The following is a 27,129-nucleotide window of genomic DNA, read 5'->3' as shown; positions in this document are numbered from 1 at the left end:
TGCTACATATTCCAGATCAGGGGTCTGCAACTTGCGGCTCCAGAGCCGCATGCGGCTTTTTCATCCTTGTACTGTGGCTCCGCGTGGCTGGTTAGTGCCTGAAAGGTGAGGGATTGGGGGCGGGGGGGGGGATGAAGGGAGCCTTCCTTCCTTCCCTTTGACCCTCGCAGGTGGCTCCGGGCCTCATCTCCACCTTTCTTCTTCCTTCTCTCTCTCTGGAGAGCCGAAGGCTTCGGATCCAGAGGGGAGGGGATACCTGCGAGTCCCGCTGCAGCCTCAACAAGGAGAAAAACAACAAAGCAGGAGCGCTTCTACTGCCGCCTCCCTCACATCGCCCCTGCAAAACAGCTCCGGCCTCCGCCGAGGAGCCTGCCGGCCACAGAGGTGAAGAAGCTCTTCCTCAGGGCTACGTTACCTTTGTTCTGTGGCTGTTGCTTGCCCACCTGCGGGTCCCCCCTAACTGTGGGTTATTTTAAATGTCAAAAAGTATTTGTGGCTCCAAGTGTTTTCTTTTCCATGGAAAACGGGTCCAAATGGCTCTTTGGGTGTTAAAGGTTGCCGACCCCTGTACCAGATCAAATCAAGCCTGAGATGATCCTAGAAGCTAAAATGACTAATCTGATGCTGTGGTGCTTTGGTCACATAATGAGAAGACAAGACTCACTGGAAAAGACAATAATGATAGGAAAGGTTGAAGGCAGCAGGGAAAGAGAAAGAACCGACGTGAGATGGATTGAATCTATAAAGGAAGCCACGGCCCTGAGTTTGCATGACCTGAGCAAGATTGTTAATGATAGGACATTTTTAGGGGCATTGATTAATAGGGCCCCATGAGTTAGAAGGGACTTGACGGCACTTAACACACATACATCACAAAAGCAAGTAGAATATGTTCACCTTTATACCTACATTTAATGCTACCATAGTCTTTTCCAACATACTTTGACTTCTGATAGTCCCTCATTAAAGATTCTTTATGTTGGTTACATCGAATGCCATTTTGTCAGGGGAGCTATGAAGTCGTTTAATTAAGGAGCCGTCCTCTGAGCAAATGCGTCAGTGTGGTTCTGGTCAAATAAACACCCTTCAACATTCTCTGTTCAGTTATATGTCATCAAGAAAACTTGAAGTATCTAACAAAACTAAATGAGAATGGGAGTCATGGAAATTATATGTCGCACAAAGATATAATTTGTAGAGACACAAGTATACAAAAAGGAAATATCTTATGTAACTTTGCAAAATGTTAAGATGGTTATTCAGAACTACTGTTACCCTTAGGTTAAATTTCCTTTTGACAAATGTTAACTTTACTGAACAATTTTATATTTTCGGGATAAGCATAATATAGCTTGCTTACTAGTTTAATAAGTACAGATTATAGATAACATAATGATGTTATATTAGTTCAAGGGGAAGTCCATCCTCTTAGGGTTAGGGATTAGGGTCTTTCTTTTTATTCTTTGCTTGTCTTTTCTATTTTTTCTTTTTTCTTTTCTCACAAGTTTTAACTATATATCTCTTCTTTCTTAAATCCCCTAAAGTTAGATATTGTAAGGAAAGATAGGGTTAGGATTAAAGAAGGGAGCTGAGATTGTAAGCATATTTAGTTATTAAAGATAATTTGGATGTATTTTATATGTAGGGAATTTACTTCTTGGGAAATTGCACTTTTATGTATATCTCTTATTTTTCATTATGTGCACTAAAATCTAAATTAAAAAACATTCTCCGTTCAGTTGTTACCTGCTTAGTGTGGCAAGAGATAGATGGAGAAATGTTTTATTTGGGCTCTAGGTGCGTACTGGATAATCTGAGGTTTATTTTAGCAGGGGTGGATTTTTTAAATTTTAATCTTAATTGGGAAGATTAAGATTGCCAAGTTTTTTCCCCAGTTAAGATTAAAATTATTAATTTTGGATTGTTTACATACACACACACATTTACACACATACACACACACAACTTTTTCTTTTAGTCTTATTGTGACACTGTTCAGAGCAGAATCAGCTGTATGAACAGAACCATTAAATTAAATAAAAACACACTAAAAATTACAAAAGCTATAAAAGTCACAGTTTAAAAAGTTTATTAGGAATACCAATATAAAAGCTAAATCAAAGTGCAAGCCTAAATAAAACTATTTTCAGCTGCCTCCTGATGATCTGCAAGGAAGGCACCAGGTGCCCCCCACCCCGGAAAGTTGTTTCATAATTATGGGGCTGCCACAAAAAAGGCTCTTTCTCATGCACCCACCAAATTAGCTTCTCTAATTGATGGGGCAGTCAGGAGGGATGACTGCTGTAATCTTAACTTCGAGGCAGAGGATTGGAGAAGATGGTTTTTCAGATACTCTTTCCCAAGCTATTTAGGTCAAAACAAACAGCTTGAATTAGGCTCAGGGGCAAATCAGACACCACTGTCATTGTTTAAAGTTGAAGTCACATGGTCCCAGTAGCTGGCTCTGACAAGCAGTCTTTCTGTAGCATTCTGCACTCGCTGCAGCTTCATAACACTCTTTAAAGGTTGTCCCAAGTATTGTACATTGCAGTCATTCAGTCCAGGGGTAGAGCATGGAGAAACTGTGCCTGGGGCTCACACGCACCTTGTGCCCCAGCCGTGGCGCCACCCCCACCCCACCCCGAAACGCCCCAGAACGCCCCCGTCATGGCCCGGCCATGTCTACGCTGTGGCTCCACCCAGGGCATCACATCCCCTGCCCCATTGATGCTACACCACTGATCCAGTTCAGGGTCTTTCCCACATGCACTGCTTACAATAGATTTTCCTAGTGGTCAAGGGCTGTGGTCAAGGGTGGGGAATAAATGCTAATTAATCAATCAATCAATCAATCAATTAATTAATTAATATACCAACTGATCTATCCAACTGATCTATCCAATGTGATGTAGTGGTTAAGAGTGATCGACTCTAATCTGGAGAATTGGGTTTGATTCCCGACTTCTCCACATGAGCTAGATTTGTTTCCCTGCTCCTCCACATGAAGCCTGCTGGATGACCTTGGGCCAGTCACAGTTCTCTCAGAATTCGCTCAGCCTCGCTACCTTACAGGATATTTGTTCTGGGGAGGAAGGGAAGGAGTTTGTCAGCTGCTTTGGGATTGAGAAAAGCAGGGTATAAATCCAGACTTTTCTTCTACTATTCTTGATCTGGGACACCCAGATTCAAACCTCCTTCATCTATGAAGCTCGCTCGATGACCTTAGGCCAGTCACTTCAGGGGTTCCCAGACTTTTCCAAAGAAGACATTATATCCTGGCTCAGGTCCCTGTCCTTTCCAAACCTTCCCCTCCCCAGGCTCCACCCCAATTCTCCAGGAATTTCCAACTTGGCGTTAACAGGCCACCATTGTTACAAATAGAGCACACGTCTGATATATATATAACCAACATACAGTAAAACTTTTCTTTTTAAGTAGGCACCATCTTTCTTTCCTCCTCTCATTCCAACTAGTAGCTTCTGGTGTGAAACACAGAACAGCTTCTTTTACATTCTCCATGACTTCCCTCTGCTATTCACAGCAGCATTCCTCTGAAGTCATGAGATTTCTAGATGATGCAAAAGGTTTCTGACCACCTTGAGCAAAAACCCCACACAGAGAAGGAAAGGCCACCAAACTATGTTCACTTACCTTTCCTGACCTCTAGCCATGCCAGCAGCAAAATTGCACTGCACGATTGTATTTGAGAAACATTCAAAGAATGTCACCATGACACTTGGAGTTGTTGAAACTGATGTTTTTGTTGTGGTGTATTGCAGGACATGACTATTTGTACTGGATAAAAAGCAGTGAGATTCAGTGGTTTGTGTTTTGGGTAGACCAGGCAAGCAGAGAGATAGTCATGTTTAGTAACATTAGATAGTAATGTTTACTATCTAATCTCACTCACAAATTACTATTAATATTCTAATGATGACACCAATATATTTATTATTATTTTTGGAGGGGGGAGGAAATAACATGAAGAAGTAGAGGAGACAAATTATTGACACAAAGATGTCTAAATGGAAAAGATAACTGAGAAAAAGATACCGGAACATAGAAAGACTCTTCAGTGAATCAGATAAAGTTTAAATTTAGAACTGAACCAAAGACCAGATATTTGTATACAAATAAAGAAGATTCAGTTATTTCCAAGAATTTCTGTATGTCTAGTACTCTTTTGTTTAGGTAAAACACAGACTGAGGCAATATCCACATGGATAGTATACATTACAGTGCTGGTTCCTAGCTAGCCTGTTCTGTTGCAGACTGAGGTAGAATGATAGTTCAAGAGATTCCCCTTTGCAGTGGTGGGATCCAAAAATTTTAGTAACAGGTTCCCATGGTGGTGGGATTCAAACAGTGGCGTAGCGCCAATGGGGCTAGGTGGGGCAAGACGGGGGCATGCTGGGCATTTCGGGGGCGGGGCATTAATAATTTCTCTGTTACTGTAAAAAAAACCTCTTACTGTAAAAAAGAAGTTCCTAATTTCCAGCTGGTATCTTTCTGTCCATAATTTAAACTCATTATAGCAAGTCCTATTGTCTACTGCCAACAGAAACAACTACTTCTCCTCTAATTGACTGCCTGTCAAATACTTAATACTTTCAAATACTTAATTTTGTTTCTAGAAATCAAAAGAAGGATACTTTCCTTAAACCAGGAACTTTACCATATTTCTAAAACATGTTTTTAAAACAGCCCAACAGGGAGAATTATCCCGTTTTCTACCTTCGCTAACGAGCCACATAGGAAACAACAGGACTTTATGATTTTTGGACCTAATGGAATTTCTAATGGAAAAGCAGACCCAATTAGTAACCCCCTCTTGGCACACACAAATAATTAGTAACCCACTCTCGGGAACTGGTGAGAACCTGCTGGATCCCACCTCTGCCCCTATGGCTTTTGAACTTGTCTTCCCGCTGTCTGGTCACTGGAGAACCTATTGTAATGGGATATCACCAGCCCTGCGGAAGAGACTTTCCTGGAAAAGAAAGCACCGAAAGTTTAACTGACCCAAGTTGATTTTTAAAAACATTTGACTTTTGAAAATTTTATTAATTTCCAATTGTTAGATTTAATTAGAGACTAGTTGTAAAGGACTTGATAGAGTTTATTACTGTTTTTTCATTTAATTCAGAGCTGTAGCGTTTCAGTCTCATACTTAATAGGATATTAGCAGGTTCAAATAAGAGTGAAGGTTCTGGATTTGCAAATAGTTAAATAGTGTAAAAGTAACCTCTTTGGATCCAGTTCCACCTTCACAACAGGAGAAGGTGGGCTGACTTAAACAGCTCCTTCCAGGTTCCTTTGGAATTTGAGACAGCTTTTAGTACTGTTACAGTAGAACTTAGACTAAACTTTAGCTACTTTCCCCTGTTCTAAAAAGATTCATTTTCCATCTCCAAGTCAGAGTAGTTGCAGGCTAACCTCAGATTTGTGATTTGGTTACTGTCAAAACACTTGCCCATTCTCTGTTTGTATGCCTCAAATATGATAAGATACGGATGAAATATATGAGGTCCATTTTTTTGCAGTGTTCCCAATGGAAAGAATGTTTAAAAAATTCCATATCTCCTAAATAGTTCTGATGCGCTTTTTTGTGAGAATGTCGCAAATTTCATTCTTGAGATCAGTCATTTCTAATGTTTTTTCTCACTTGAAAAAAAAGTCAAAAAATTACTTTTTGTGTTCATATTTGGTGCAGAAGAAACTGGAAAGGCCTTATGGAATATGTACCTTGTACTTTGGTGAATTTCTCTTTTGTGTGTCTTTGGTGATATAAAAACTTAATGATGTTAAGAACCATCTCTTGTTCCTCTTTGTCCTGAGAGGTGGGGCTTTTGTCCTGAGAGGTGGGGCTTTAGTTCAGTCTCTGGAACCAGCAGAGAGGAGAAGCAGCAGAAGAGACTTGGCCAGGAAGAGCAGAGTGACCTGCTGGTGTTCATTTTGGAGGGCTTTTCTCAAAGCCACAGCTTTTAAAACAGTGTATTTTAACAGGGGTTATCTCTTTTTCTCCTTGTAAGGCTGCTGAATCTGGAAGGTGGGGCTTAACAGGGGTTAACAGAGTTCATCTCTTGTTCCTCTTTGTCCTGAGAGGTGGGGCTTTTGTCCTGAGAGGTGGGGCTTTAGTTCAGTCTCTGGAACCAGCGGCGCGCGCCTAACGGCGCGCACAATTTTAATTTATTTTTTTTGTTTTTTTAAATTAATAAGGACATATTTGACAGATAGTATGTGCAGATAGCTCCAGGGGGGCAGTGACTAAAAGCTTAATATTTAAATATCTAAACAAATCAGATATGAAGGCAGAAAGCCAGCAGGGGGATGGGGGCTTTCCAGTGTTTTGCACTGAGTGTCACATGTATGACTATCTGCCACTAGGACAGAAGTCGTGGGTGTGCCCTCACTGCAATGAGCTCCTGGCACTCAAGGAACGTGTGCGTTCTCTTGAAGCCAAGGTGGCAGACCTGGAGAAGCTGAAAGAGGCAGAGAGGGTGACAGACGAGGCTTTCAGGGACCTAACAGCCGGGCCCCACTCCCAAGGTGACATCTCTTCAGATGTCATGGAGAATGAAGGCCTTGGGGATGGAGGGTGCCAGTCTGAGGTGGGAGAAGATGCTCCCTTAGATGGGATCCCTTCCTTAACTGGTGATCAGCTATCCTCTCGCACTGAGGATACCCCTCGGGGAGGTGGGGGGCTCCTTGTAGTGGGTGATTCGATCATTAGAAATGTAGAGAGTTGGGTTTGTGAGAGGCGTGATGACCGCATGGTGACTTGCCTGCCTGGTGCGAAGGTTGCGGATGTCACGCTTCGTCTAGATAGGCTTTTAGACAGTGCTGGGGTGGAAGTCAGCAGTTGTGGTCCCACATTGGCACCAACGACATTGGGAAATGTAGCCGGGAGGTTCTGGAAGCTAAATTTAGGCTGCTAGGAAACAGGTTGAAGTCCAGGACCTCCAAGGTGGCATTCTCAGAAATGCTACCCGTTCCACGCCAAGAGGCCGAGCTATGAGCAAGCAGGAGATACAGGGTCTCAATGCGTGGATGAGAAGGTGGTGTAAGGCAGAGGGTTTCAGATTTGTCAGGAACTGGGAACCTTTTGGGACAAGGTAGGCCTGTACAAACGGGACGGGCTTCATCTTAACCAAAGAGGAACCAGGCTGCTGGCGCTCAACATTAAAAAGGTGGCAGAACAGCTTTTAAACTGATCACTGGGGGAAAGCCGACAGGAGCTGAGGTGACTTCGGTTCGGAATACAGTATCTATGGGGATGCAGACAGAGAGGGAGGTTTTTTCTAAATCAACCACATACAAGCGAGGAACATAGCAATGTGCATGTGACAAGGGATAGTGTCTACAAAAGACTTGAGGGTAAAGCACATAAATCCCAGGTTAAGGACAGAGACAGGGTATACAGGTGTCTCTATGCTAATAGTAGAAGCATTCGACCTAAAATGGGGGAGCTAGAGTACAGAGTTTTGAAGGAGGACTTTGATATAGTGGGCATTACAGAGACATGGTGGAATGAGGAGAACCAGTGGGATGCTGTTATACCAGGCTACAGGCTCTATAGGAAGGATAGGACAGGGCGCATTGGGGGTGGAGTTGCCCTTTACATCAAAGAGAGCATAGTATCACATAAAATAGACAATGCAAGGGGAGCTGGTTCCCCTACAGAATCACTGTGGATATCAATACCAGGTGTGAAAGACAGTTTAATATTAGGAATATATTATCGTCCCCCTGACCAAAGTGCACAAGAGGATTCTGAGATGGAAAAAGAAATTAGAGAGGCCAACAAAAACAAAAATGTAGTGGTAATGGGTGATTTTAACTATCCCCATATAAACTAGGAAAATGCATGTTCAGGTCATAGTAAGGAGAGAGCATTCCTGGATATGCTAAATGACTGTGGCTTAGAGCAGATGGTTGTGGAACCAACCAGGGGAGAGGTGATCCTAGATCTAATTCTATGTGGGACCCAGGACCTAGTGCAGGAAGTCAGTGTTGTTGAGCCGATAGGGAACAGCGACCACAATGCTGTCAGATTCAGTATCTCAGCATGCGAACAAGTGGCATCTACTAATGTAGTTACATTCGCCTTCAGAAAGGGAAATTTCTAAAAGATGAGGGGGATAGTGCGCAGGAAGCTGAAAGGGAAAATCAAGAGAGTCAAAACTGTCCAGGATGCTTGGAGGTTATTTAAAAACACAGTAATAAAAGCTCAGCTGGAATGTGTTCCACAGGTTAGAAAAGGCAGCACCCAGTCCAAAAAGAAAGCCACCATGGTTAACAAGGGACGTTGAGGAAATTATCAGAAAAAAGAAAATGTCTTTTAGAAAATGGAAGTCCAGTTTGGCTGATGAAGAATATGAGAGGGAACACAAATGGTGGCAAAAAAAGAAGCAAGTTAGCTGTAAGGGAGGCAAAAAAGGATTATGAGGAACGCATGGCTGCGAACATCAAGACCAGCAACAAACAGTTCTTCAAGTACATCAAAAGCAGGAAGCCAGCAAGGGAAGCGGTAGGCCGGTTAGATGACAAAGGAACAAAGGGTGTGCTAAAAGATGGCAGGGAGATTGCAGAGAAGCTGAATGAATTCTTTGCATCTGTCTTCACCCAAGAGGAGGTGAGGAACATTCCTGCACCTGAACCAAGCTTCTTAGGAGGCTAATCCGAGGAACTAGCGAAGATAGTGGTAGACAAGGAAGAAGTTCTGGCAGCCATTGATAAACTAAATGTTACCAAATCCTGGCCCAGATTGCATTCACCCAAGAGTTCTTAAAGAGCTCAAGCATGAAATTGCTGATCTTCTCACTTTAATATGCAACTTATCCCTGAAATCAGGCTCCATCCCTGAAGACTGGAAGATGGCCAATGTCACACCAATCTTTCAGAAAGGATCTAGGGGGGACCCGGGAAATTACAGGCCAGTCAGTTTGACATCTGTTCCTGGTAAATTAGTAGAATCTATCATTAAAGATAAAATTATAAAACATGTAGAAAAGCAAGACCTGCTGAGAAAGAGTCAGCATGGCTTTTGCAGAGGCAAATCCTGTCTTACAAACTTACTAGAGTTCTTTGAGGGTGTAAACAGGCATGTGGACAGGGGTGAACCGGTGGACATTGTCTACTTGGATTTCCAAAAGGCTTTTGACAAAGTTCTTCACCAGAGACTGTTGAGAAAACTCAGCAATGAAGGAATAAGAGGGGAAGTCCTCCTATGGATTAAAAACTGGTTGAGAAACAGGAAACAAAGAGTGGGTGTAAATGGGAAGTTCTCACAATGGAGAGATGTCGGGAGTGGTGTCCCCAAGGATCCGTTTTGGGACCAGTGCTCTTTAACCTATTCATAAATGACCTGGAAGTAGGGGTGGGTAGCGTGGTGGCCAAGTTTGCAGATGATACCAAATTATGTCGGGTGGTGAGAACCACAAAGGATTGCGAAGAGCTCCAAGCGGACCTTGATAAATTAGGTGAGTGGGCTCAGAAATGGCAAATGCAGTTCAATGTAGCAAAATGTAAAGTGATGCACATAGGGGCAAAAAATCCAAACTTCACATACACGCTACAGGGGTCAGTGCTATCAGTCACAGACCAGGAAAGGGATTTAGGCGTCTTAGTTGATAGTTCCATGGGAATGTCAACTCAATGCATGGCAGCTGTGAAAAAGGCAAACTCTATGCTGGGGATAATCAGGAAAGGAATTGATAATAAAACTGCAAAGATTGTCATGCCCTTATATAAAGCAGTGGTGCGACCGCACTTGGAGTACTGTGTCCAGTTCTGGTCGCCGCATCTCAAAAAGGATATCGAAGAGATAGAAAAAGTGCAGAGAAGGGCAACAAGGATGATTGAGGGACTGGAGCACCTTCCCTATGAGGAGAGGCTGCAGCGTTTGGGACTCTTTAGTTTGGAGAGGAGGCGGCTGAGGGGGGGATATGATTGAAGTCTACAAAATTATGCATGGGGTAGAAAATGTTGACAGAGAGAAATTTTTCTCTCTTTCTCACAATACTAGAACCAGGGGGCATTCATTGAAAATGCTGGGGGGAAGAATTAGGACTAATAAAAGGAAACACTTCTTCACGCAACGTGTGATTGGTGTTTGGAATATGCTGCCACAGGAGGTGGTGATGGCCACTAACCTGGATAGCTTTAAAAGGGGCTTGGACAGATTTATGGAGGAGAAGTCGATTTATGGCTACCAATCTTGATCCTCTTTGATCTGAGATTGCAAATGCCTTAACAGACCAGGTGATTGGGAGCAACAGCCGCAGAAGGCCATTGCGTTCACATCCTACATGTGAGCTCCCAAAGGCACCTGGTGGGCCACTGCGAGTAGCAGAGAGCTGGACTAGATGGACTTTGGTCTGATCCAGCTGGCTTGTTCTTATGTTCTTATGTTCTTATGTAAACACTTTAAGCAATGTTAAAATCTTAATTAAAATATCCCTCTTATTGTTCAAACCATCATATTTTTATTAGCTCATCCGATGGTCCCCCCCAAAAGATCTGACTCCACCATGAGCACATCCCTATGTCATCTGGAATAAAATGCTCTTCCAAACAGTCAGTTCACACATTCAGCGGCTAGCCACATTTGAGCATGATGAGAAATCAAAAGGATGCACATGCATTCTGGTGTTATTTTTTCCCATAAAGCAGCATCACATGCAGACAGGACTTTCAAAATCTCTGCCAAAAGATGTCCCTTTCTCAAGTAGCTTACAGTCTAAATCCCCTGAATAAATTCCAAAGTAGGCTATCATTTTTCTTGTTTTTAACTGGACTCTATCAACATGTTTTAAATCTGCAAGACACGAAAGAATACTTAGGATACCTTAACAGCGCAGAGGTATGTAAGTTGTGTCCAGCAATCTTTCACATGCCCTTTTGCTTCAAACCATAAGATATGCTATCTATATCAGACCACAATTCGTTGTTTTCCAAGAAACTTAGCAGCCAGCAGACTAGACTAGGTGATGAACCACAAATTGGTTCACCCGCAGACCACAAGAGGTCTTCCGCCAACTTCTGCTCAGCAATAATGACTGTATGACACATGCCGCAAGTTCCTCTTCTCTAACACATCTCACTGATGTAAACAAAGGAATATTTGGGGATTACCACATGTGCAGTTTGGTTTGAATTTTTTTGCTTTACCTTGAATTGCTAATTATGAGTGCAGAATGCTTCAGTTATACTACTGGTCGGGGCCCACTACTGGGAACATGCAACCCTGATACTACAGCAATTACACTGGTTACTGATTCACTCCCAACTCTCATTCAAGCTGTTCATTTTGACTCTTAAAGCCCTACATGGCTTGGGACCAGGCTGTCTCTCATATGTTCCAGTCTGGGAATTAAGATCACAGAGAGAGACCCTCCAGACTGTCCCACCAATCAAAAGGCTTCTCTGGTGGTCATGCAAGAAAGGGCCTTTTCGGTGGCTGCCCCGCAATAATGGAGCAACCTCCCCAGAGAGGTGTACCTGGTCCCTTCATCATCAATTTTCAGGAGGCAGTTGAAGACAGTTTTACTTAGGACTGCATTTGACTGATTTAATTTACGGAAAGTCCTGACTGGAGTTTGTAAATTGTGACCTTCAATTGTGGCCTTTAATGTGTTTCTGTTGTTACTATTTTATATTGATTTTATTGTGCTTTTATAATTTTTTAAAATTATAGCAGGCTGCCTTGAGTTCTTGCAAGGGAGAATGTTTGAAACATTTTAAATTAATAAGAGACATGCAGCTTTAAGGTCTAGCACAATTGCAGAAGTATTTTACGAGTTAAGTGCCCAAATTAATCGGCTCTGGTTATCCTCTTATTTGCCTATGATACTCTGTGATATCTGAAGTGCAGGCAGGATTATCACATAATAGCATGACTCAAAATCTGTTTACACTTTTAGATCAGAGCTTCTGGAAAGATATGTTTTCATTACCAGAAGTCAGATTGTGGAGTAATCCCTCTTATGCAGAACTTCTTTGGAAGCCGGTCTAAAACAGATATCAGCAACCTTCTGCTGTGGAGAAGGGCTGAATGTTGTAAGCCATTTCAGATCCCCATTGGGGAAGGGGAAAAGGCGTGTAAACAGAACAAAGAAAATAAATTCAAAGCCAGACATCAACAAAGAGCCATCATAAGAATCTATTTGCATGACTGAACACCAAAAACTTTACATCACTAATGATTGATATGTTAAGTAATAGTCCTTAAAGCAGTGGTTCTCAACCTTCCTAATGCCGCGACCCTTTAATACAGTTCCTCATGTTGTGGTGACCCCCAACCCTAACATTTATCCATTTTACAGATGGAGAACACTGATGCAGAGAGTCTTAGGCGACCCCTGTAAAAGGGTTGTTCGACCCCCAAAGGGGTCGTGACCCACAGGTTGAGAACCGCTGCCTGAAAGTTTTTGCAGCTCAAACCCTGGGTTGTTGTAAGTCCTTTATCGGGAAGTGGCCCATCAGAGTAATCTATATATATAAGCAAACCGTGAGTTTGTTCCTGATGGTCTAGCACAGGAACTGCTGGGCCAATTCCTCTGAAAATTCCCAGCCACTGTAGTCAGCCAGGTGAGACTGGTTTCGGATGTTCACATACCTGAAATGTCACACCTGGCCCAGGTAAAACACCTTTTTCCTGGTGCTCCATGATAGAGGACATGAAGCTGCCTGTGTGTAATTGTCACTCTTAGAATGCTTATGCCCTTAGAATGTTCACTCAGATGGCCAGATGTGAGCAGTGAAAACAGTACATAGGTAATAACTCGAGTGGAAGTGAAACACATCCACATGTTGCCGTGTGAGATGTCAGGTGGGGTTCCCCCCCTCACACGCAGGTACCTTTCATTCTCTGTGCCCCCTTTGCAGAGGGGCTCCAGGCTACGTGGCAGGACCCAGCCTTGGTGCTGAGTGCCACAGGTGGTGTGATCCTTGGGTACTGCTGGCGCCACCAGACAATGCTGGGGGAGAGACCTCCCGGCTGCACAGTTGGGCCCGGCCTTGAGTGCAGGCCACTACCAGCATGGCCTGATGGCACCCAGTGGGGGAGAGGGCTCCCGGCCCATGCGGCTGGATCTGGCCTGCCTGTCAGACCCACTCAATTCTTTTATTTAATCATAAAGCTGTAGTTATTAAACCAGGACTGTAATGCAAGGCATTGGCCATTTGTACGCTTGTGGTTTTCTTCATGTGGAGTGTGCATTTGCTTTGGGTTGAATTTTCAGTTACAAACATGTTTTCCCCTCTTCAGAGCTCATTGCATGACAGATCAGAGAAGCCATGGGGTTTGTGAAAGCAGGCAAAGTGTGATTTTTCCCCCTACCTGCGGAGGGATAGGGAGACAGACCAGTATATGTTTTGATTCCTGCAGTTCTCCCATCCTCCCTTCAACATTTTGGGGAGATCAATAGGGCTTTAAAAAAATCTTTTTGATATTTACAATCTATTGCAGGAGCTATAGAATGTAAAAACGGCTTTAAAAAACAAAACAAACACATATTGTCGAAGGTTTTCATGGCCGGAATCACTGGGGTGCTACAGCCCGGAAACCACACAGCACCCCAAAACAAAAACAGTTGGCAAACAACCTCCCAACTGAGAAGCAGGAGGAAGGCAAAATGGTGGTTAGGCTCACAGGAAGCAGCAGGGTACCTCCTCACATGTAAATGACGAAACACAAGGAGACCCCACTGAAAAGCACACAGTTGCACTGTAAACAGTAAGTGCACAAAGGACCACAATCTGCTTTGCCATGCTGCCTATGACCAAGTCTGTGTGCATTCTAGACATAGTAATGCAGAAGCAGTGGTTGGGCAATGGCAACTCAGGAATCCTTCCACTCCTGAATTGTGCAAATCAAGTCAGAATGCACATTCTGCAGAATATATTTGTGCCCAATCGCTTCCTGCTATAAATCTTATTCCCTCCCACCCTTTCTGGCTTCCAAGATTTTGCAAGGTTTTTTGTCCACACACTTCCAAGTGTAACTTTGCATCCTTAAGTTAGCATTTTGAAATCCAAACCGCAATGCTTGAGCAGCTGAATTCTGGTCCCAGTACAACATCCTGTGAGTTCCATGTGCTTATACAGATCTACAAAGCCATCAAGTCTGATTTGTTGTGACAATATAGCTGCCCTGTTGTGATAATAGTCTTCCAAGTACAATCAGCAGCAATCGTAAAAACACTCTCCTGTGAGTAAGCCCCTCTGAACAAAATATTTACTTGCAACTGAAGTACTTAGAATTGCTGACAGTGTTATCTTAAACCAAGTTACACCCTTCCTAATAACATTGCCAGGTTTCCCCCTGGCCACCAGCATGGCATGTGGTGGGGAGGAGAATTGAATTGCCAGATCCAGGTTGGAGATTTGGGGATGGAACCTGGGGGGTGGGACAGGGACCACAGTGGTGTATAACGCCATAGAGTCCAACCTCCAAAGCATCTATTTTCTCCAGGGGAACTGATTTCTATAGTATGAAGATGAGCAGTAATTCCGTGGGAATCTCCAGGTCGCGCCTAGAGGCTAGCATCTCTACTTCCAAGGCAGCGAGGATTCCTTCCATGTCCCTTTTCACATCACTTCTCTTTATGGTTGCTAGTCTTCTAGAGACAGTGGAGAATCTCAGGCCCTCAGTTTCTATTTCCCACCACCATTTAAAATGGCAGTGGGAGAAAATAAAAAACTGGCCATTGAGCCTATGACAGTCCTCTCTAGGATTTGCTGGAAACTGTAGGCAATTCCTAGAGAGACATGATGCAACGGAACCCCACACCTTCTTAACTTGTTCAGGCAGGGAAACCACTGACCCAGCTTGTTAGATTTTTCCTGTCTTTCTTGCTTCAGAAATGGTAGCATGTGATGGAATATAAGCACTTTTCCTCAGCCCTATTGTTATCCCAGAAGGTGGCGGATGCCTGTTGACTTAAAACCTTTCTAGAGGAAACCCCTTTATAAGGCACACAAAGTAAATACTGAGGGAAATTATGGCCCTTCAGGTTGACTGTCAATAAACCCCTCCACCAGTTTTCTCGGTCTGTGTATAATTGCTTTCACACACACATAACTCATAGGATGGTAACTAGTAGAGCAAGCCAGATTTCAACACACTGACTACCTCTACTCTTCTCAGAGATGTTATGCTTTAACACTCAGTTAAGGCACTAAAGTTTTTAATGCCAGGAACTATAAAGTCCAAAAGCCCACACTTAGCTAACAAAAGTATAACTCATAATAACCGTAAACTGTTTGCAGCCTTCCTGGATTTAAAAGGGGCATTTGACTCCATATCTAGAGCCCTACTGTGGAGAAAATTGACGGCGTTGCACATGGACCCCAGACTACTGTTTCTTATAAAACAGCTACACACTTGCACTAGCTGCAGAATAAGAACATAGCAACAAAGGACCGCTCACAGAAAATATCATCACAACCAGAGGGGTCAAACAAGGCTGTACATTGGCCCCCACTTTGTTCAATATATTCCTTAGTGATCTAGTGCCAACCCCCTCCAGAAGGCCAATGGGCATGTTCCCAAACTATAAGCACTCAAACCTGCAGTGCCAGCGTTGCCTATATGCTGGCGACACTAGTTCTTCTTTCAGCCACTAAAGTTAGTCTCCACTGCGTCTCTTAAATTGCTGTGCTGAATGTGTAAGAGAAGCGAACTGGTAATTAACTATGAAAAAAAACCAAAATATTGGTCTTAGGCTAGAAGACTCTAGTCAAGCTTCATGGACCATCAATAACAGACCCATAGAACAAGTTAACCAGTTCAAATATTTGGGCTTGCTCTTACTATGTAACCTGAAATTGGGCGGTACACATAGGAAATTAGCACTTCGCTGCAGCTAACAATAGTGCCCTGCAGCAATTCAGTTCTTTTTTCACTGTGAATACCAGTATATCACCATCGCGTGATTAGCGTGTTCAATGCTAAATCTTGACTCTCAGCTCCTCTATGGAGCACCTATTTGGTCGGAGCTTATAAATAAAAATATAAACACTGCTGATCCCGTTTCTTCCACAAAATTATGGGCTTACCAAATTATTACTTCATATGCAGCCCTATGTTTAGAACTTCGGGCAAATATCATGTCTTACGCATGGCCTGGCTGAGAACCTGTCAGATACTGGCTCGTATCCACTCACGTTTGCAGGATCACTCCGGTTTGTTGCACCTCATGCTTTCGACTTCATGCAAAATTCTAGGGTGACATTGAAACTAGTTGAGGAAAAATCAACACTCTTGGCTTTTCTATTAGAGTCGTTAGTCCTTCTTTTCCCTATCAGAAGCATATAGCTGTAGCGAAAACTAAGCTATTAGAACAAGAGTATCGGGATATGATAATAGCTAGAGGAAAAGCGTCATTCCCCCTGACCCTGCTTATTCCAAATGAACAAGGACACATGGCCAATTATTTACAGTGGATCACCAACCCTAAATTAGCAAGCAAGAGCTTTAACACTGGCCCGGGTCAATCTAATGCCTTCCTATGCTGCTCTATGGCAGATATCAACAAAGTGAGTAAACAGAGGAGGCTGGGTGTCCATCGCAATATGGGTCAGGTGGACATGCCTTCGATCATACCACTACTTTCTATTGTGTAAGGTTTTGCAAAAATCAGAATGTCACAATCTGCACTTTATCCCATTACTTCTGTATAACAATCTAACTGATGCTCTTAAGATACCTAATAGCTTTTGAACAGCATGGATCCCACGGGGAGTGAGAATGTAGCAAAATTTCTTACTAACAATAATAGGCGTGTAAGTCTAGATGAATACCAATAACCAATGTCTATGTATTATGATACATATAGCCAGCAGTAATTTTTTCTGGCTTATGTCGGTATCCGATGGCGTTTAAGTGAGTTAACTTAGCTGAAGGAATGTCCACTACTATAGTTACAGAAGCGACCATGTATATATTTTGGTATTTAGTATTTTGGTACCAGTGTCTATAATTGTAGGAGCAATAATAAAGGCAAATTTTGTATGCCATGATTTTGTATGTTTATTTTGTAGCCAATAAAGGCTTGTGACTGAAGTCCAAAGCCCAATAACACTTAGCTAACAAAGTATAACTCAAGGAAGAACCAGAACTGTTTGTAGCTCTTCCTGGATTTGTAAAGGGTATTGACCCCATATCTAGAGCCCTACTGTGGAGCAGGGTGTAAAATTGACGGCGCTAGCACATGGACCCTTCTAGACTACTGTTTCTTATAAAACAGCTACACACTTGCACTAGCTGGGTGAATAAGAGTCATGAATAAAAGACCGCCACAGAAAATATCATCACAACCAGAGGGGTCAAACAAGGCTGTACATTGGCCCCCACTTCATCCAATATCATATTCCTTAGTGATCTAGTGCCAACCCCTCCAGAAGGCCAATGGGCATGTTCCCAAATCCACTCAAACACGCAGTCTGCATTGTATATGTTGACGACACTAGTTCTTTCAGCCACTAAAGTTGGTCTCACTCGCCTCTCAAATTGCCACAAGAGAAACGAACTGGTAATTAACTATGAAAAAAAACCAAAATATTGGTCTTCGCTAGAAGACTCTAGTCAAGCACATGGACCATCAATAACAGACCTATGGGAAATGTTAACCAGTTCAAATATTTGGGCAGTGTCCCTACTAGCAACCTTAATTGGGCAAAGGAGTAGAAATGCACCGTAGCTAACAACAGTGCCCTGCAGCAATCGCTGCTTTTCACCAAATAGTAGATCAGCATCCGTGATTAGCGTAACCAGCAGCGTACTCTCAGCTCCCCCATGAAGGCCCTATTTGACTGAGCTTATAAACAAAAATATAAACACAGCTCCACCCGCTTCAAGGGCTACCAAATTGTGTTTATATGCAGCCCTATGTTTAGAATCCGCAGTTATCATATGCCACGCATGGCTCATTGAGAACCTGTCAGATAATTACACATCCACTCACGTAAGTGGATCACTCCAGTTTGTTACACCTCATGCTTCCTAATTCATGCAAAATTTGTGCATTGAAACTAGTTGAGGAAAACCAACACTCTTGGCTTTTCTATTAGAGTCGTTAGTCCTTCTTTTCCCTATCAGAAGCATATAGCTGTTGAAAACTAAGCTATTAGAACAAGAGTATCGATATGATAATAGCTATGAAAACGCAGCCCCTGACCCTGCTTATTCCAATTGAACAAGGACACATGGCCAACTATTTACAGTGGATCACCAACCCTAAATTAGCAAGCAAGAGCTTTAACACTGGCCAGATTCAATCTATTCTCATGCTCTATGGCAGATATCAACAAATTGATAAACAGAGGAGGCTGGGTGTCCATGCAATATGTAAATATAGGTGGACATGCCACTCGATCATACCCTCTTTTCTATTGTATATTTGCAAAAAACAGGTCGTCACAATCTGCACTTTATCCCATTACTTCTGTATAACAATCTAACTATCTTTTAAGATACCTATGCTTTTGAACAATATGGATCCTACAGTGTGAGAATAAAAATTTCTGCCAATAATATTAGATTTTATTCAGATGAATACCAACCAATGTCTATGTATTATGACCAATATACAGCAGTAATTTTTTCTAGCTTCTATCAGTATCCATGACGTGCTATGAGTTAACTTAGCTGAAGGAATGTCCTATAGTTACAGAAGGACCATGTATATATTTTAGTATTTAGTATTTTAGTACCAGTGTCTATAATTGTGAGCAATAATGGGCAAATTTTGTATGCTGATTTTGTATGTTTATTTTATGCCAATAAAGGCTTGTGACTGAAGTCCAAAAGCCTCTCAAAAAGTTTTCTCGGGGAGTTAATCTCCTCTCCCTCTGCATCATCTTAAGAACATAAGAACATAAGAACAAGCCAGCTGGATCAGACCAGAGTCCATCTAGTCCAGCTCTCTGCTACTCGCAGTGGCCCACCAGGTGCCTTTGGGAGTTCACATGTAGGATGTGAAAGCAATGGCCTTCTGTGGCTGTTGCTCCCGAGCACCTGGACTGTTAAGGCATTTGCAATCTCAGATCAAAGAGGATCAAGATTGGTATCCATAAATCGACTTCTCCTCCATAAATCTGTCCAAGCCCCTTTTAAAGCTATCCAGGTTAGTGGCCATCACCACCTCCTGTGGCAGCATATTCCAAACACCAATCACACGTTGCGTGAAGAAGTGTTTCCTTTTATTAGTCCTAATTCTTCCCCCCAGCATTTTCAATGAATGCCCCCTGGTTCTAGTATTATTGTGAGAAAGAGAGAAAATTTCTCTCTGTCAACATTTTCTACCCCATGCATAATTTTATAGACTTCAATCATATCCCCCCTCAGACGTCTCCTCTCCAAACTAAAGGTCCCAAGCGGCTGCAGCCTTTCCTCATGAGGGAAGATTGCTGCAGTCCCTCAATCATCCTCGTTGCCCTTCTCTGCACTTTTTCTATCTCTTCAATATCCTTTTTTGAGATGGCCGACCAGAACTGGACACAGTATACTCCAAGTCTTGAGTAGCACCACGTATTTATAGAAGGGGGGCATGACAATCTTTGCAGTTTTATTCTCAATTCCTTTCCTATTGTATCCCCAGCATAGGGGTTTTGCCTTTTCATAGCTGCCATGCATTGAGTTGACATTCCATGCAGGACTATCAACTAAGGCGCTTAAATCCCTTTCCTGGTCTGTGACTGATAGCACTGACCCCTGTAGCATGTATGTGAAGTTTGGATTTTTTTGCCCCTATGTGTGCATCGCTGCATTTATACATTGAAGACTGCATTTGCCATTTCTTCAGCCCACTCACCTATTTATCAAGGTCGGCGAATCCTCGCAATCCTTTGTGGTTCTCACCACCCTACATAATTTGGTATCATCTGCAAACTTGGCCTGCGCTACCCACCCTGCTTCAGGTCGTTTATGAATAGGTTAAAGAGCACTGGTCCCATCACGGATCCTTGGGGGGGCTTCCTCTACTTCTCTCCATTTGGCCAGGAATTTCCCATTTACACCCACTCTTTGCTTCCTGTTTCTCAACCAGTTTTTTAATCCATGGGAGGACTTCCTCTTATTCCTTCATTGCTGAGTTTTCTCAATAGTCTCTGGTGAGGAACTTTGTCAAAGCCTTTGGAAATCCAAGTAGACAATGTCACTGGTTCCCCTTATCCACATGCCTGTTTACATCCTCAAAGAACTTTCTAGTAAGTTTGTAAGACAGAGTTTTGCCTCTGCAAAAGCCATGCTGACTCTTTCTCAGCAGGTCTTGCTTTTCTACATGTTTTATAATTTTTATCTTTAATGACAGATTCTACTAATTTACCAGGAACAGATGTCAAAACTGACTGGCTGTAATTTCAGATCCCCTAGATCCTTTCTTAAAAGATTGAGTGTGACATTAGCCTCTTCCAGTCTTCAGGGATGGAGCCTGATTTCAAAAGGATAAGTTGCATATTAAAGTGAGAAGATCAGCAATTTCATGCTTGAGCTCTTTAAGAACTTTCTTGGGTGAGATGCAATCTGGGCCAGGGGATTTGGTAACATTTAGTTTATCAATGGCTGCCAGAACTTCTTCCTTGTCTACCACTATCTTTGTTGAGTTCCTCGGGATTCGCCTCCTAAAGCTTGGATTTCAGGTGGGAATTTCCTCACCTCTCTTGGGTGAGAACAGATGCAAAAAGAATTCATTCCAGCTTTTCTGCAATCTTAAGAAATATAAGAACATAAGAACAAGCCAGCTGGATCAACCCAGAGTCCATCTAGTCCAGCCTCTGCTACCGCAGTGGCCCACCAGGTGCCTTTGGGAGTTCACACAGAGCAATGGCTCCTCTGTTTCTACACCTAATCTTGCAGATCAAGAGACGATCAAGAGATTAGCAACACTCCCTCCAAACTGTCCAAGCCCCTTTAAAGCTATCCAGGTTAGTGGCCATCACCACCTCCTGTGGTACATTCAAACAATTAAATCACAATGCTATGTGAAGAAGTGTTTCTATTAGTTCTAATTCTTCCCCAGTTATTCTCAATGAATGCCCTTTTTTGTCTCTAGTATTTGAGAAAGAGAGAAAAATTTCTCTGTCAACATTTTCTACCCCATGCATAATTTATAGACTTCAATCATATCCCCCCCCCTCAGATGCCTTTCCAAACTAAAGAGTCTCCAAATGCTGCAGCCTTTTCTCATAAGGAAGGTGCCGCAAGTCCCTCAATCATCCTCATGGCTCCTCTCACTTTTCTATCTCCTTCAATATCCTTTTGAGATGTATTTACCCAGAACTGGACACAGTACTCCAAGCGTGGTCAGCACCACCTATTTTATAGGAAGGGCACACAATCTTTGCAGTTCTATTCTCAATTCTTTCCTAATTATCCCTAGTAGAGTTTGCCTTTTCACAGTTGCTATGCATTGAGTTGACATTCCATGGAACTATCAACTAAGACGTTTCAAATCCCTTCCTGGTTCAGACTGATAGCACTGGACCCTTCAGCATGTATGTGAAGTTTGGATTTTTGCCCCTATGTGTGCATCATCACTTTGCATTTTGCTACATTGAACTGCATTTGCCATTTCAGCCCACTCACCTAATTTATCAAGGTCCGCTTGAGCCCTCACAATCCTTTGTGTCTCACCACCCTACATAATTTGAACATTCAAACTTGGCCACCACGCTTAAATCTCCCTACTTCCAGGTCATTTTATGAATAGTTAAAGAGCACTGGTCCTTAATATTTGATCCTGGGGCACCACCCCTACTTCTCTTTCCATTGTGAGAATTTCCCATTTACACCCACTCTTTGCTTCCTGTTTCTCAACTGCTTTTAATCCATAGGAGTGACTCTTTATCTCCTTCCTCCATATTGTTGAGTTTTCAATAGTCTCTCAGGAGGGAAACCTGTCAAAGCCTTGAAAATCAAGTAGACAATGTCCACTGGTTCCCCTAATCCACATGCCTGTTTACATCCCTCAAAGAACTCTAGTAAGTTTGTAAGACAGGATTTGCCTCTGCAAGTTGGCTGCTGACTCTTTCTCAGCAGGTCTTGCTTTTCTACATGTTTTATAATTTTATCTTTAATGACAGATTCTACTAATTTACCAGGAACAGATGTCAAACTGACTGGCCTGTAATTTCCCGGGTCCCCCCTAGATCCTTTCTTAAAGATTGGTGTGACATTGGCCATCTTCCAGTCTTCAGGGATGGAGCCTGATTTCAAGGATAAGTTGCATATTAAAGTGAGAAGATCAGCAATTTCATGCTTGAGCTCTTTAAGAACTCTTGGGTGAATGCAATCTGGGCCAGGGGATTTGGTAACATTTAGTTTATCAATGGCTGCCAGAACTTCTTCCTTGTCTACCACTATCTTTGTTAGTTCCTCGGATTCGCCTCCTAAGAAGCTTGGTTCAGGTGCAGGAATTTTCCTCACCTCCTCTTGGGTGAAGACAGATGCAAAGAATTCATTCAGCTTTTCTGCAATCTTGCCACTGGACCAATCAGAGTGCAGTATGGGACGGCCAGTTAGGTGGCTTCTCCTGTTCATAAGGCTTCTTCCTCCCTCTGAAAGGTAAACAATGGCTGCAAACAGACCTGCACTTAAAATCACTTTTGAAAACCACATTTATCTGCAGTCTGTCATACATGACATCACTTCCAGGGTTTTCCTGAAAGTGACATCACACCATTGTCCACTCATCATGTTTCTCCCCCCCCACCCCCATCTCTCGCTGGTTGAAAACTGGCCCTGGCAACCCTACTTTCCTTCCATCAGAACCACACACACCAGTATACTTGATCAGTACGTGCACTCTGCTATTATTCTGCAACAGATCCTTGCTTAGTCCTGTGGGCCCCTGTGGAGACCTAGCCCCCATGAAATTTTGTATGACTACCTCTCCTGGAAGCTCTGCATAGTGTCACCATGTCCTCTCTGGCTACTTGCAGGGGATGGGGAGACTCGCTAGTGAGACATCAATATTTATTCATTTATTTTAAAATTTCTATGCCACCCATCCCAAAAAGGGCTCAGGGTGTTGCACAACCAAAGTATAACAAAATCCACATGTTTCAATATGAACTATGAAACCATAAAACTCTACAATCAATCAAATTCTAAACCCAAAATTTTCAGAGATGGCAACTTTCCTCACAACCCCACGAGAGGCCAATGTAATAGAGTGGTAATTCAGCCAGGCTGGCCAGATGGAAAGGCCTGGCGGAACAGCTCCATCTTACAGACCCTGTGGAACTCATTCAATATTGCTGATGATTTGCTGACATCACTTCCTGTTCACATTGCAAGATACATAGGCATGTTGTCAGTGATGCCAGGGACACTGGAATTTAAGCAAAACAATATAGTTTAATCAAAGAGTTTTTTTTCCAGATTCCAGAGCATCCCTGGCACTTCCTAGTGATGCATTGGCACACAGGAAATGACATCAGTGTGCAGGAACACTGCTGATATGTTGTCTCCCCCCTCCCCGCCACCCAGTTTTGGCACTGATTTCCCTCTATGGCCCAGCTGAGTGGCTTCAGGGAGCACCTACAGGGCTTAGTTCCACACCTTTCTAAGTACATTTGTGTTGAAGCGTTATCATTGTACTGCTAAGGTGCAATCCTAATTGGGCCTACTCAGAAGAAAGTCCCATTCAGCTTATTCCCAGAGAAACATTTTTAAGGACTTCAGCCTTAATTTCCCACTACAATACTGTGGATTCATAAAACTGGATCCAGTGAAAATGGGATATTAGAGAAACTGTTAGCTTCCCATTCTGTCGGTTCAGTGCTTTTAAAACGCATTAATTTTTGCCCTCGGCCATCGAAGTGACTATTGTTATGTTTGAACCTGATACTTACCTTAAAATGCTGTGTTATTAAAGGTGGGGGGTGGGTGGGAGGGGGGAATCCACTTCTATTTCAGAGAAACAGTTTCTCTAGTGTTTCAGGTCTTGCAGTCTTTGGAGGGTATTTGGAACAACCCATCATTGTGCGCAGCCTAATTCTTTGGTGAGAAGAATACAAGCAACCCTTAATGACACCTTGTGCAATAACAGCTTGTGATACAGTACTTGGATGGAGCAACAACTGCACTGGAAGCCAAAGAAAGAGTGGGAGGGGGGGCATCTTCTCGTGCGTGAGAAGCTTGTAGATCCCCTGAGGTCACTTCATATAACTCTATGCCAGCAGGTAGCTTCTTGCAGAAATAATCACAGCATCAGTGCCTGAAGCATGTGGAGGTGGTTGACAACGTGCTTGAGTTTCAGAGGAGCCCTTCTGTGAACGATATCAGGTTAATTTGCCCTCCCAGTTTCTGGGGCAGGCTCCTATCTTCTTTGTTTGACTCAGCACAGAGCGCAGCCCGGGGTGGGGCACGCGGGGAAACGGATTGAAATGACATTATCGTTCCCCCACATAGATGAAGAGCTGTTAAAGGATTGGCTAAGTGCAGGTCTTGTTTTCCTGTGTTGAAAGTTGGGGGGGTGGGGGGAACCTAAAACATTAAATTATGGCAATGCATGGAAATATAAACATCCAAACCAAATGCATTTAAAATTAATGTATGTGTTGGAATCTTCTGTGAGGGTCCACAGCTCTCAGTTGGACAATTGCTGGAGATTTTGGGGGTGGGGACTAGGGAGAGGAGGGAACTCAGCAGGGTATAATGCTGATGAGTCTACCCTCCAAAGCAGTCATTTTCTCCTTGGGAACTGATCTCTGTCATCTGGAGCCCAGTTGTCATTCCAGGAGAACAGCAACCACTGCCTGGAGGTTGGCAAGCCTGTCTTCCACCATAAATGGTTTCATCTCTGGTGAGCATAGAATCATAGAGTTTGCAGGGACCATACAGGCCATCTAGTCCAACCCCTGCTCAATGCAGGATCAGCCGAAAGGATCCCTGACAAGTGTTTTTCCAGCTATTTGAAGAATGCCAGTGAAGAAGAGGAGGAGGAGGAGGAGGAGGAGGAGGAGGAGTTTGGATTTATATCCCCCCTTTCTCTCCTGTAGGAGACTCAAAGGGACTGACAATCTCCCTTCCCTTCCCCCCTCACAACAAATACCCTGTGAGGTAGGTGGGGCTGAGAGAGCTCAGAAGAACTGTGACTAGCCCAAGGTCACCCAGCTGACATGCATGGGAGTGCACAGGATAATCTGAATTCCCCAGATAAGCCTCCACAGCTCAAGCGGCAGAGCAGGGAATCAAACCTGGTTCATCCAGATTAGAATGCACCTGCTCTTAACCACTACACCACTGCTGCTCTCAGTGAGGGGATCACATGTCCCTAAGTTTTTTCGGCCACGTTTCTGGCCACCTAAAATCCTGCTCTCACACTTTTGAATGTGGAGCAGCTTTGGTCCATTAACATGTTTGCTAAAACTCTTAAAAGAATAGGTATCTTCATGAACTCTCACCACGCTGTTATTACAAGACTTAAATGTCCACCCTACACCCTGCTGAAGTCAATGGAAATTATCTAAACCATATCAGTCATCGGGGGAAATCTGCATGCACAACAAGTGTGTGTGTGTGTGTGTGTGTGTGTGTGTGTGTGTGTGTGTGTGTGTGTGTGTGTGTGTGTGTAAAGTGCTGTCAAGTTGCAACCGACTTATGGCAACCTGGCAGGTTTTTCAAGGCAAGAGACTAACGGAGGTGTTTTGCCATTGCCTGCCTTGGCATAGTGATGTGGTGTTCCTCAGTGGTCTGACGTGTATTTGAGTATGAATAAGATGTTCATTTCATCCCCACTGAAATCATCTGGTGATGATCAAGGTACACTGTCAAGCTGCTCAACTTTAAAGTGCATACATTGATTTTTCTGTATTAGAGCCAGTGAGCAAATTGTAGGGTAGCATACAGTCTAGATGTGGAAAATCAGTTTTCATCAGCGGGATCATTAATGTCCTCTTAAACCATTTGTGTGGCTCTGATCTTGCACGTACTTGAGGTTATTCCTAAGTTCCGTAGGGTGATGATCTTCAATGAAGAATGGAAACCATGGGGTAATTTATGCTGTCTGAAACAAACAGGTGTGATTTAATTTTTGAGTAGGCAGGATGAGAAATGGTCTCACTTGGCTCAACTCTGATCATAAATCAGAGGCCGATGATGGAGGCTCAGATGTCATGGGGGTGGATATTTCCGAGATAATTAGCTGAATGCAGATAAGCTAATTAGGGTGCTGAGCCATCTCAGCAGTCCCATATAGTGTTTTGCTTGGCAGTTTTCCCCCCCTTGCTTTCTAATATTTATGCCCCTGTGTGTTTCCATTAAAAACATAAATTTGCAAAACTCGCAATGTCCCCAAACCAATTAAACTGAGTAATTAACTGAACCATGTGTGAGTGTGCGTGTGGTGGTGGGCAGGTCCAGATCCAAATCACCGATAAATGAAATTCCAGCTGATGCACAGAGGAGAAGCAGACTGGGACATTTTAAGTGAGCCCCTAAAAAAGGAAGTGTGGGGACGCCAATTCTGGGTTGAATTCCTGGAAATTTTGGGGTGGAGGCTGGGGAAAGGAGGAACTGGTTTCATGGCATAGAATCCACCCCCAAAGCAGCAGTTTTTATCTTGAGGATCTAATTAGGGGTGTGCATTAGAATAAGCAGCACCCCCCCCCCAAAAAAACAGAGTTGAAAAGCCAAAAAAAAAAAAGCCCAAAAATTCAGCATTTTTCGGCTTTTCGGCTTTTCTCTGGCCCATGTAAGTGCACAGGGAATTTTAAAATTCTAAAATAAAATTAAAGCCCATTGCCATTAGTAAGGATGATACTGTAATTGGGATTTAAATTTTAACACCCCCCCCCCCAAAAAAAAATTACTTTGGCTGGTCTCTGGTCAACTTTCAGGAGGGTTTTGCTGGGCTGATAAAGGTGGCCCTCTCCTTTGCTGGATTGCTCTAGAAGAGGTTGTCTCCTTTTGACCTTTTCCTGACTCGTGGTTTACAGGGCAACAAGAAGGAGGAGAAAAGGTATCTAGAATCAAAAAATAGGAGAGTTCATTGGAGCTTACCTATTTAGTCTATGAATGCAATACATTTTGTATTGCCCTTTTCCTAGATGGCTGCAGTCTTAATCTGGCCTGCAACAACTTATAGGGAGGGGAACGTACAGTGGTGGTATTCAAATAAT

This window comes from Sphaerodactylus townsendi, linkage group LG04 (assembly GCF_021028975.2).
Source record: "Sphaerodactylus townsendi isolate TG3544 linkage group LG04, MPM_Stown_v2.3, whole genome shotgun sequence".
Classification (NCBI taxonomy): domain Eukaryota; kingdom Metazoa; phylum Chordata; class Lepidosauria; order Squamata; family Sphaerodactylidae; genus Sphaerodactylus; species Sphaerodactylus townsendi.
The sequence above is the reverse complement of the archived record's forward strand: the minus strand, read 5'-3'. Positions refer to the sequence as shown.